Source organism: Phyllostomus hastatus, unplaced genomic scaffold, assembly GCF_019186645.2.
Source record: "Phyllostomus hastatus isolate PE091 unplaced genomic scaffold, TTU_PhHast_1.1 phas_scaffold_501, whole genome shotgun sequence".
Classification (NCBI taxonomy): Eukaryota; Metazoa; Chordata; class Mammalia; order Chiroptera; family Phyllostomidae; genus Phyllostomus; species Phyllostomus hastatus.
The window spans coordinates 28,292,820-28,305,821 of record NW_025334033.1 but is presented as its reverse complement, the minus strand read 5'-3'; the positions used below and the strand labels follow the sequence as shown (position 1 = coordinate 28,305,821).

Genomic DNA, 13,002 nt, shown 5'->3' with positions numbered 1-13,002 from the left:
CCATAAAACTCTTAGATGTAAATCTTCATGACCTTGGATTAGGCAATTTGTTTTTAAATATGACACCAAAAGCACAGAAATTAAGGAAAAATAAATTAGGCTTCATCAAAACTTAAAACTATTGTACTTCAAATTGACACTATCGAGAAAGTGAAAAGACAATCCATACAAATGGGAGAAAACATCTGCCAATCATGTATCTCTTAAGAGTGTAGTATCCAGAATATATAGACTTTTACAACTACTACTCAACAATAAAAAGACAACCCAGTTAAAACATAGGCAAAGAATTTAAATAGACATGTCTTCGAAGAAGAAATGTAAGTTGTCAATAAGCACATGAAAAGACACTCAGAATCATTAGTCATTAAGGAAATTAAAATCAAAGTCACAATGAGATACCCCTTTTATATTCACCAGGATGGTTATTATCAAAAAAATGGACAATAACAAGTGTTGGCTGACAAAGAAGTGGTGTGCACGCGTGGATGTGTGTGTGTGTGTGTGTGTGAGAGAGAGAGAGAGAGAGAGAATGCTAATGAGTCCACAGGCTTCTTTTGGGGGTGATGAAATTATTCTGGAATTAAATAATGGTGATGGTGGCACAATTTTGTAAATATACTATAAAACCACTGAATTATACACTTAAAAAAGGAAATGTGAGTATCTTAATTGTTAAAAACTTGTAAGAGGTAAAAAAATTCCTCATATATAACTTGGTTAGCTCACCTCTTCCCCCCAAATTCTCCAACTCAGTATCACTGCTTCACGAGATCTGGAAACAGATTATTTTCTACTTTTTGACAATAACTAAAAGAAGACAGAACAGTAAAGATATCTTATAAACACGCAAAAAGCAGAAATTCTACCCACAACTTAGGTTACCAGACATCACTTCTCAACCTTCCATTCACAGGAAACTTAAGTTAATCACATGAAAGATTTTCCCAGACTTAAATTCTTAAGTCAGTCTCTGAGTCAAATCCTACTATTAAGTAGTCAATCTTGATTTGATTTGATTTCTTCAAACCATAGTGCTGATAATAGTTCTGAAGTTTAGTCTCAGAACTGCTAGAGTAATTATTTTGACTGGTAACTACTCCTCCCCTATTATATGGAGAGTCCATGTTAAATGAAAAGATAATCTACAAAATAACCTATCAGTATAGAATGCATACTTCCAGAGAATATAAATTCAAATATGCCCAGCTAGCATCTCCCCCCCATTTCTTTCCTGTCAAAAGATTGTAAGGGTTTACAGGGTCAATGAAGGTTTCTTTGGGGAATAGCTGCCCCTGACGTTGCCAATACCGGAGTGCTTTCAGACACCAGTTTCTTGTGGTCCCTAACAATTTTTAACATTTGGGGGAACAATAAGTAAGTCCAAAATACATTTTTCTAGTAAGCCAAGATTTCTATTTTCTTTATTACAAACCTCTAAGTGTTAAATGAAAATCTAACTATCTAATAAGCCGAAGTTCCAGACTAGTCAATATAAACCCAGTAGAAAATTATATTGAAAAAGAAGATTTGTTTCTGTGCAGTTGCCTTAACTAAATGTTACTCTAAGGGAAAAGAAAAAGTCTCGTGGCTCAGTCTGTCTCAGGATTCCACGAAAGACGGCCCTTTTCTTCTTCTACAAGAAATCTTCTAAGACTTTCAATGAAAGCAAAATGTTATGTTAATTGACACCACAGATACCTCTTTCCAAAAACATTAAAGCAGGTCAACAATTAGCCTTTAAAAGTAATAAAACCATCCCCCCTACACACATTTATTCATCACCACGAATTTAAAAAACAAATAAACACCCGGACTTCTAAAGACAATCACAGATGAAGATAAAACTTTGGCTTAAACTCTGGTTGGTGTGGCTCAGTGGACTGAGTGTTGCCCTGATCACAGGGTCACTGGTTTGGTTCCCAGTCAGGGCACATGCCTGGGTTGCAGGCCAGATACCCCAGTAGGGAGTGTGTGAGAGGTAACCACACATTGATGTTTCTCTCTCTTTCTTTCTCCCATCCTTCCCCTCTGTCTGAAAATAAATAAATTAAAATTTATTAAAAAAAAAAAAACTTGGCTTAAGACAAGTTACAAAAACTTAAATATAGAAGATAGAGTTTCATACTCCAGGGTGAGATTTCATCATATGTAGTAAAATCTAGACAAGCAGGGCCAGACCAGGTCAGTTCTCAAATGGAAAAATTAAAGACATTTAAGGCAACAGGGTTGAGATTCATGCTCATGCCCAAGCCAGTCCTGAACCAATAATCTTAGCCAGTTTCACAACATTAAAGAAATTCTTTTGTTAAGAAAATGAATATGGTAGAATTAATATGATTTTTCTGTTGTTTCTTTTACCTATCTGCATTTTCCAAATTCTTCATAAAAAGCACTTATTACTTTTATGATATTTTTTAAAGATTTATTTATTTATTTATTTATTTATTTTTAGAGAGAGGAGAAGGGAGGGAGAAAGGAGAGGGAGAGAAACATCAGTGTGTGGTTGCTTCTGTCGTGGCCCCCACTGGGGACTTGGCCCACAACCCAGGTATGTGCCCTGAGTGGGAATGAACGAGTGACCCTTTGGTTTGCAGGCCAGCACTCAATCCACTGAGCCCCACCAACCAGGGCACTTTTATGATACTTAAAACAGTTTTTAAAAAGCATTAATAGCAGGTTTCAACACCTGAATGCTGAAACTTCATTAGTAGACAATAATCTCAAAAAACATAAGACCAAGTAAACCAGTTGTGTAATTCACAAGGTCAAGACATTTCCATTTGCCAAGTAGACAGTTTGCTCTGAGGGCATCAGAGATAACAATGGTTGTACTTTGCCCCAATCTTTTCTCTGACAAAACAGGCTTTTGTCTAGAGTCACCAGATGCCTCAGCAAGTGCCAGAAGCTCAGAGCCTAGATAACACAGCTGAAGTTGGTACTCCCATGCAGGGATTAAGAAATAATCCTCTGCCCACAACTCTATTAAGCAAGCTTTGGCAGCTGCCAGGGCCAGTACAGAATGAGAGGACAGGGGTTCTGAGCCACAGTTGCACCTCTTTCCCATACCAGTGTTCTCCTTTTGTCCTCAGATGGCTCACTCTGCTGCCAATTTCAAGTCTTACTGGTCTTGGTTTAGCCACCTGGCTGTCTACCTACACTTAAAAAACCATGTTGGAGATGATGGGATTGTAGTAAAACTTAAACACTCCCAAATAAACTGAGGGTACCTTGCTTAGGGCACTTTCATAAAAGTTATGAGCCTTGATTCCACCTAGTTAAATCCCTCTGGCTTTTGTCTTGGCAGATCAGAATAGTAATAGGCTGCCCTGTGAGAGTTGTAAAACACTACATATCCAACCATTTCCTGTACCTTGAAGGGAGGAAAAGGAAAAAAACAAAAACAAAGTAAGAAAAAGACTGGGTGGGGGTGGGGGATAGAAGTGGGGAACAAAATCCTTCCTCCTAGTACATGGGCCGAGACCCCAGAGACCAGGTCCAAGCTCCCTTCCTGCTCCACTTCCAGCCACACTACACTCAAAGCCAACATCAATCCTTCCACTTGCAGAGGCTTCCACACATTTCTCCCCTCAGCCAACTCTTGAGCCAGAATGAGAGGCACTGTTGGCACATGCCAGTTCTTGTTTACGAGCTGGTTACCACCTCAAAGGCTGCTTGGCCCGAGGCCTGCCCTCTCTTTATAGGATCTTTCAAACTTCAAAACGGGATCTTTTCTTGGACTCCTCTCAAGACACTGCGGTGGGTTACTTAACCTCCTGCTTCCTACTCGAGGACTTTTCTAGGGACTATATTCTTGGGAGCAGGCAATGTCATCCAACATGAAAGGACATTCTACCCGCCCATACAAAGTAGAGAAAGACGGAAAGATTTTATGTGAAGGTAAAAGCAAACGCTTTCAGAAGTTACTTCAACAGCTATCAAGAAAGGGGTCATAAGAAAGGGGTTGAAATCAGATAATTCTCTCCTTTGCTGTCACAGTATAACAGAGAGAGTAGGGAGGAAGATACCTGATACCTGTTTTGCTGATAATTACACTGTCACGTGCTACAGAGTTTATTTCTGAAATTTTGTAATAGAAATTCTCCTAAGTTGAATTCTACACCCTACTGGCTAGAAGTTGAAAAGAGACATTTGGAAGACAGATTTTCAGACTATTTTTGCTGCCTCTCCAATCTACCTAGGTCTCCTTCCTTCCCTTAATTCCACCGCACCTTGTAGGGACTGAGAAGAATGAAAACCTAGATATACTTAGACATAGTTACAGGTTAGAGCCCGGTTCTCTAATGTGTTAGGTGAAAAAAAATAATTTGTTTTTTAAATTTTTTGTGGAGCCCTGGCCAGTGGCTCAGCTTGTTGGAGTGTCATCCAGTACACCAGAAGGCTGTGGGTTTGATTCCTGGTCAGGGTACATATCTAGGATATGGGTTCAATCCTGGTTGGGGCATGTACGGGAGACAACTGATCAGTGTTCCTCTCTCTCTCCCTAAAATCAATAAACATATCCTTGGGCAAAGATTAAAAAAAACCTTTTTGTGGAAACATAACATTTACGACAGAAAACTACATATATCATATATGTCCAACTCACTGAATTTTCATACATATACACAGCTGTCTAAGTACCACCCACATAAAAAAAGCTTGTTTTCTTTTCCTAGCAAACAGTTCTTAAACAGAGATTTGCCCTTTTGGGGACATGTGGTAATATCTGGAGACATTTTTGGTTGTCTTAACTTGGAGACAATTCTACTGGCATCTAACGGGGCAAGGAAAGGACGATGCTAAACATCCTACAGTACACAGGACTACCCCCACCACACAGAATTACCCAGCTCCAAACGCCAATGGTGCTATTGTTGAGAACCCTGGATTATAACCACCCAGAAGTCCTCCTTGTACTTCCTCTCCAGAAGAGACTTCTACTACTAAAATGTAAAACTCTTTTGCTCTAGCAGAAAAGCTGTTGTTACACAATGCCATAAGGAGGTGGGACACAGAAAGCCTCAATGATCACAGATGAAAAAACTCATCTACCTCAAAAAAAGGAGAAGCTGCAAAGAAGAGAAAAGAAACAGAACAAACATCTGTTGCTGGCCACAACTACTAGACCACCATGCACTATGCATTTACAGTGTACTTTTAACCCATCCAAAGTTTAAGGAAAATGAGTTTCAGAAAGGTAGGTAAATTTGCAAGCTTCCACATCAATGAAGTTGCAGTGCTGAGATTCAAACGCAAGTCTAATCAAAATCTATGCTTTCATTTTAATTCCATTATGGAAGTTGAGAATGTCTTGGAAGAGAGAGTGAAAAGAAGAAAAAACATAGGAAGTGGTTGAAATAAAAAGCCAAGATCACTCTTTCATTGCTCATAGGTAACATGGGAAAAAAACTTTTCTTTTCTTAAAGCATGACTCAATACAGTAAACCAAATCTAACCTTAGAACCAAGCAAGCTCTTTCAGAGAATTTTAAAATGTTTTTTGTGGACATGTGTTCCCACTTGTAGTTTTGTATGTTCTCCATTGCTCAGGGAAGAACTTCCTAATGTCCCATCTAGGTTGGCTACCATCTCGGTATTCCTCAGGAATCAATCCTGGGCCCCCTTCTTTTCATCTCATTCAAGACACAGTTTCTCTGGCAAAGTTCACCCACTTCCATGGCATCAATTACTCTTTATTTGTTCACATTGCAAACTTCTATATTTTTAGATTTCCAGTTTTCTCTTATGAGCTCCAGACCTTAAGGGACATTTCATTTAATTCATTTAACTCCAAATTAACTACTATTCATCTTTCAGATATTTACTCAAACTTCTTCATGGATATTTTTTTCTGACCCCCATCCTGATGTGAACAAAAAAGGGGCCACATTCTAACCCTGACAAGCTCAGGGGAGGCCTGCATGGCAGCCTCACAAACTCAGAGACTGAAAGTAATCACATAGGATGGTCTGAAATTAAAACTTCTAAACTAAAAGTAAGTCACGGCAGGAAGTCTTGTCCTAAGCTGGTGTCTCTCTTTCTTTTTTTTTTTTCAATTCTCACCCTAGGATATATTTATTGATTTGAGAGAGAGAGAAAGAGAAATTGATTTGTTGCCTCCCATACCTGGGGATTGAACCTGCAACCTAGGTATGTCCCCTGACCAGGGACTGAACCCACAACCTTTTGGTGTTTGAGATATTGTTCCACCTAACTAAGCTACCAGGCCAGGATTAGGCCAGCATTCTTCTCCACAAACATCAATCTTTATCTTAACTGAGTCTATTACTGCTTTTTGCACATCAGAGCAACCCCCTTTTTACAGACCCCTCAAGGCACAATCTCCCACCAGAACACAGAACTCCTCATTGTTACCTTGTTCTGCTGCATACCATCTCTATGTGCTGTTAATGTTAATTGCTAACCATCCTGTACCCACCAATATAAAAAAAGTATTTGTCTCTTCACTTATTTTTACACAATCTAAGAGATGAGATTTGCTTTGATCCACTTTGCTTTCTCCTGCCTCCCTAATCTATTGCCAATGAATTTCATGCAACCCTCCTTACACACCCTTCTTTGATTGTAATGTATAAAATAAGGTGTAAAACTGCCATTCTCTGGAGTATTTTCACAATCCATTGAGATTTTGCTTCCTGGCAATTGTCATCAGTTTGGCTCAAATAAACTCATAAAAATTTTCTACAAGTTTGGACATTTCTTATGATGACACTGATATGCATGTGATTACTTGATTCCATTCTGTCTCTTACCAGACTGTATGCCTCATTGGATTTATTATTCAGTAGCCTGCAAGATGAACTTTGGAAGTGGTTCTGAAAGATACAGCAACATATAAGCAGAATAAATGCAAGGATAACAAAACCAGTCCCAGGTAAGATCAATATAAGAACATTTAAGAACAGATAATTTTTACTAACTGAATACACCATACTGAAATCCAAGTTTCTTTTATAAACAGTTTGTTTTCTGGGAGGTATTACTTAGACCAAAAGACATCATTTCTTGCTATCAACTCCGTAATTTCATTAATCTTAAATTTTTGGCCAAAACAATCCCTACAGGATGATAAACCAGTCTTTTGCTCTTTTTCTTGCCAACAGCAAGTAAATAGGAGGTAGAGAAAGTGCTGAGTTTTGTGTTTTTGTTAAAAATAAAAATAAACCATTTAAGTTTATATCCAAGACCCACTCCCCACTGCTCCCAGTTCATTTCAACAAGCTTTCACCAGCATCCAAGCTTGATGGGGGTAAGGGAATGGGGAGAATCACAGTGGGGTTTGCCCGGCTCTTTTCTCCTGCCTCTGGTTATTTGATATGAAATGGAGGATGAAATGTGACCAGGGAATAAAAACAAATGGAAACATATGGAAATTTCAGTCAGACATGAAAATGTCACTGGGGCACACATAATTTTCCAACTATCTTCCCAGACTTTGCTCTGAATGCCACTGCAGGTCACTAATTCAATGGAAGTTAGGAACGGCCATAACCTAGCTTGACTTGTAAGCAGTCAATGTTTCCCTGTGTGTGTGACATTTGAGGTCACCTATCTGCTTAGTTCTAAGAGGGTGATTAGAGGGTTGGGAAGTGACCTTATTTTAAGCCTTTAAATATGTCCTATTCCATCTTTTCCCCTACTTTGAAAAGAAGCTACATTTCACAAAGGCTGGCAGGTAAAAACCCAGAGCTTCCCAAATCACTAAGGTTAGAATTTCCATTTCTGGGAGTTTTTCCCTGGCCAAACTGCCTCCCAGGGAAAGACAAACTGTAACTTTTTTTCTTCCTCAGTGACACTGTATTGGCCTACACCCAGAATCATTTTTATTTAGTTCTTTAAATGAAAACTTCTGCCTCTGCTATCGTATAGGGTAGAGGTATCAAATTCATTTTCACCAGGGGCCACATCAGCCTTGCAGTTGCCTTCAAAGGGTCGAATGTAATGTTAGGACTGTATAAATGTAACTACTCCTTAACTAGGGGGCAAGGAGCTCAGTGCTGCCGCCGGGTAGAAACAAGGTGCCAGGTCTGAGGGCCTTGTGTTTGCCACCTGTGCTATTGGGCAATTGCAATGTTCTGTCCAAGAGCTGCCATTAGCTCTTAGAACAGCTGAAAGTATAACACTGGCACCAAGTCTTCAAATAAGGTATACTATTCACAGCAATGTCACCTCTAAGGAGTAGCTAATAGCAATTTCAAATGGGTAAAACCTTACTGTCAAATAGTACAGTCATTTTCTTGATACAACCAGTGCTGTGCCCAAAATGCAACAAATGCCCATGGTAGAACATATAAAAAGGACTACTTTTTTCTGGTTACTGGGGAAGAGGGAAAAAAGTCCTCTCTAAATTAGCATGACTAAATATAATCCCATCTGGTTAAAACAGGACCAATAAATGTAGAAGTGAGTCCCAAAAATAACAAAAAATAATTAAAACTATAGGATTCTTTAAAAAGATTTTATTTATTTATTTTTAGACAGAGGGGAAGGGAGGGAGAAAGAGAGGACAGAAATACCAATATGTGGTTGCCTCTCACGTGCCCCGTACTGGGGAACCTGGCCCACAACCCAGGCATGTGCCCTGACTGGGAATCGAACCAGCAGCCCTTTGGTTCGCAGGCCAGTACTCAATCCACTGAGCCACACCAGCCAGGGCTAAAACAACAATAGGATTTTTAAAAAACATGGTTTAGATCAGCAATTTTTAACCCATTTCCTCTCATGGCACACATAAACTAATTACTAAAATTCTGCAGCACACCAAAAAATATATCTTTTTTCTCGATCTGACAAAATAAAAGGGTGTAATTTTGACTCATTCACACCAGATGGCTATTGTTGTGTTAACTGTTGTTATTTTTTAATTTGAGAACCTAAGGAAAAAGAGATCAGGGCCCCTGACTAAATAGTCAGGTATTGCATACTTCTTTTTTGTTTATTTTTATTTTTTAGAGAGATAAAGGAGGGAGAGAGGGAGTTGGGGAGAAAAGAGAGAGAAAGGTCCATGTGAAAGAGAAAAAGAGAGAGAGAGAGACACTGATGTGAAAGAAAAACATATCACCCTGATCTGTGTGGCTCAGTTGGTTGGGCGTCCTGCAAACGGAAAGGTCACTGGTTTGATTCTTGGTCAGGGCACATCCCTGGTTGGGCACATAGGAGAAAACCAACCAATATTTTTCACGTTGATGTTTCTCTCCTTGTTTTTCTCCTTCCTTTCTCCTCCCTCTTAAAATAAATAAATGAGAGAGAGAGAGAGGAGAGGGGAGGGAGGGAGGGAGGGAGGGAGGGAGGGGCATCAATCAGTTAGTTGCCTTCTGTACTGCAACCCGTTCCAACTAGAGGTGGAACCTGCAACCTAGGTATGTGCTCTGATAGGGAACTGATCCCACAACTTTTGGAGTATGGGAAAATGTGCCAACCAACTGAGCAGCCCGAGTAGGGCTAGGTATTGCATGTTTTCAAAAATTCTTGCGGCACACTGATTGAAAATCACTGGTTTAGATTCTCGCTGCAAGTCAGAGAAAAGGATAGAAAGTGAAAAGTAGGTCAAAGAAATTATAAAAGGCACTGAACCTAAGAGAGAGACTAGGCTCAGGGATATTTATGCTGCAAGGCTAGACTATCTCTGTGCTTCTGTTTGCTGTTAGGATAGTTCTCATTTAACTCAAGGGTGAGACCTAGGGCTACCATACAGAAACCACCTTCTCTCTTTAGAGACCAAGGGAACCTAAAGAGAAGGAATCTGTGGGTATTGTGAGCAAATGTGAAAGTTAGAATTTAAAAGTAAATGTTACGAAAGAATAAACATTACATTAAGATGGGTTGAATCCATGGATCTGTAAATTTCTACTACAGAGAGAATCTGGACCCCAAGATTTCCTCTACTGTCATAAAATACCTTCGTACAGCAAACAGATAATTGGATATGTATATTTACCACAATCACATAAACTATATGTAGCTGGCAAAAAAGAAAGAAAGAAGACCAATTTGAATGATTTAGGCCTCACAGTTATTCTACACATTTTGTATAAGCTACGGAGGGAGTCACAGAATGGAGACTTCAACTGGTTTGTTCACTTAATCTGGTTTCCATTCCCATGTGCCTCTCATGGTATGTGCATTTCACCAGGGATAAGGTAATCCTAGTATTTACAAATACACGTGTTGCATCAATACAGTCCTTAAACACAAGCCAGCTTTTATATAAGACCTCAACTGAAGAAAAATGGTTTGTTTCAATGCTGGAGAAAATAAACGTGTTGAATTTATGAAGCCAGTATGTCAATCTCCAACATGACATCATCCTATGTAATTCTGAAGGGTACTTTTCAATCAAGTGCTTTACAATATATCTTGACTTTAACTTTAGAATCTGATCTTGTAAGAAATGGGAAAGGACAGGAGAGATACCAGAGGCAAACAAAAGTGAAAGAATTTCATTTTTTTCATTTCTCAACCTCTTTCTGATATTGTAATAAGCAGTCAGCTTTTTTAATTTCAAATCCCCCCGGTCTCAATCCAAGCACATATGTATAATCAAAATGAAAAATGCCTTATGGCATATTTTATCTAAAACAGACACTCTACCAGATGTTTAGGAATCTGCATACTGACGGAACTGAGATCTAGTCTAATATGGTGTATATAAATGTGTAATTACTTTGTATGATTCTTCCCCACATTTGCCAATTTTTTCTCCCATTCAGTGGAATATGTATTTGAAATACTCCAAAACCTAAAAATATACATTGAAAGTGTAGATTCATGTAGTACCAGTAATAAAAACAATATTTTAAATTTTACTATGAGAATTTAAGGTTATATAATTTTGGCTAAAATACAACATTCCATTTTATTTATTTATTTATTTATTTTTAGAGAGGGAAGGGAGGGGGGGAGAGAGAGAGAGAGAGAGAGAGAAACATCAATGTGCGGTTGCTGGGGGTCATGGCCTGCAACCCAGGCATGTACCCTGACTGGGAATCGAACCTGCAACACTTTGGTTTGCAGCCTGCGCTCAATCCACTGAGCTACGCCAGCCAGGGCTTCCATTTTTAATTTATTCATTTTAGAGAGAGAGCAATGGGGAGAGAGACAGAGAGACAGAGACATTAGTTTGTTGCTCCACTTGCTTATGCATTCATTGGTTGATTCTCCTATGTATCCTGACCAGGGATGGAACCAGCAATCTTGGTCTATTGGGATGATGCTCTAACCAACTGCACTGCCCTGGCCAGGGATGATATTCTACTTTTTAACTATAAGTTTGCAGCATATTCAAGTATGTGTTCATTTCTGATAATAACTAGCATCCTAATTATTCTTCCTTAGGTATGAGACTTAAACTTTCAACAGGGAAATACTTCATATTCAAAAACATTTATTTTTCCTCTTCAAAGAAATAGTATGTGTTTATACAAAAAAAGCAAAGAACTTAAACAGGGAATTTCTATTTCTGTGAAGTGATGATGCTCCTTCTTCTTCTTAGTTTGAATGTGTTTAGAAGCAGACTCAGGAATAAGGTCTTTATTGGATAGCTGCCTTGTTTTATTTTAGGGTATCACAGATTTCCAGAAAATTAAGAATACCTATTGCCCAAGATAAACTCAGAAATATATTCACAAGTCAATGAGAAAAGAAATTAGGAGTAAATTTAGATTATCTAAACCTGTCTTTGACTCCCTTTAATTTACACAGAAAAATATCACAACTTGCCTATATGTGGCAAGTGTATCTACTCATAAGAATTTTGCTCAAATTTGCCTTAAAAGTGCTGTAACACTAATTAAAAGTTTAATTAATAATACTAATATGGATGCTCTATCTTAAAGGCTGTAACTATCAGAATTAAATAATTCTTCTCACTAGGAGGATAATAAGTCAGATTCATTATAGCTATATTCCTAAATGGCTGATCCCAACATGATTGAGCAGTGAAAAAGGAGAGATGAAGGAGAATCTTGCGCATTCTGTAAAATACTTGAGGATCACATGATTACCTAAAGTTTGGTATATAGCTCTATTTGGAAATGGCAAAAAGCAAAGACAACTTTTAGAGTTCCCCTGGCCAAGGGAGTAACAGGGGTTCCCAGAGGCTGTTCAGTGAAGCAAAAGTCCCTTCCTTCCACACGGTAGTGGATTTTAAACAAGAAGAATTTAAAAGCACCTGTTGAAGTTTTAAAAAAAATTGCAAGCTTGGGGTCCCCTACCCTAAAGAATTTACTTCAGTAGGGCATTTTTACTTTGTAAAGGCTCCAGAAGTGGTTCTGATATGCACCTCCAGTTGAGAAGCCTAAGCACCAAGCGATTCTTCAGCCTGAATGTTGATTTCTCTAACCTCATGTTACTTTGGTTGGTGTGAGTATGATGACATGGTACATCTCTTTTCTACGATACTTTCTGTACCTTTCGCTAAAGTTTGAGTCAGTGCAGAGCTAAGTACTTCACTTCTGAAGAAACACATCAATAGGAAATATCAACTCTAAGCTGGGTACCAGTTCATAAAAAACTCTTCATGATAAAGAGAACCCATGACTAAACAAAAACAGAGGCCAAGAGAAGACATACAGGTGGTCAACATATACATGAAAAGAAGCTCAACATACTAATCATTAGGGAAAAGCAAATCAAAATTACAATGAAATATCACCTCACACCTTTTAGAACAGATATTATCTAAAAAACAAGAAATAACAATTGTTGGTAAGAATGTAAAAGAAAAGAAAACCCTTGCCCTGGCCAGGTGGCTCAGTTGGTTGGAGCATGCCCTGTACACCAAAAGTTTGTGAGTTTGATCCCTGGTCAGGGCACATACCTAGGTTGCAGGGTCTATTCCCCTAAGGATATGTACAAGAGGCAACTGATCGATGTTTCTCTTCCACATTGGTGTTTCAGTGTGTGTGTGTGTGTGTGTGTGTGTCTCTCTCTCTCTCCCCCCCTCCCTCCTTCTCCCTCCCCTCCTTTCCTCTTTTCTACT

General features: G+C 38.7%; 1 protein-coding gene across 4 annotated transcripts in view; it reads right to left on the bottom strand.

Annotated features, from left to right (window-relative positions):
- ZNF609 (zinc finger protein 609) overlaps nt 1-13,002 on the bottom strand; it is a 194,500-nt gene that overhangs the window by 144,360 nt on the left and 37,138 nt on the right. Inside the window, exon 1 of one of the 4 annotated variants that reach the window (XM_045822236.1) lies at nt 6,776-6,834. The exons of the other annotated variants lie outside the window; for them this stretch is intronic. The gene's annotated coding sequence lies outside the window, so the exon portion shown is untranslated. Of the gene's footprint in view, nt 1-6,775; nt 6,835-13,002 lie in introns of those variants that run through there. 4 annotated transcript variants of the gene reach the window in all.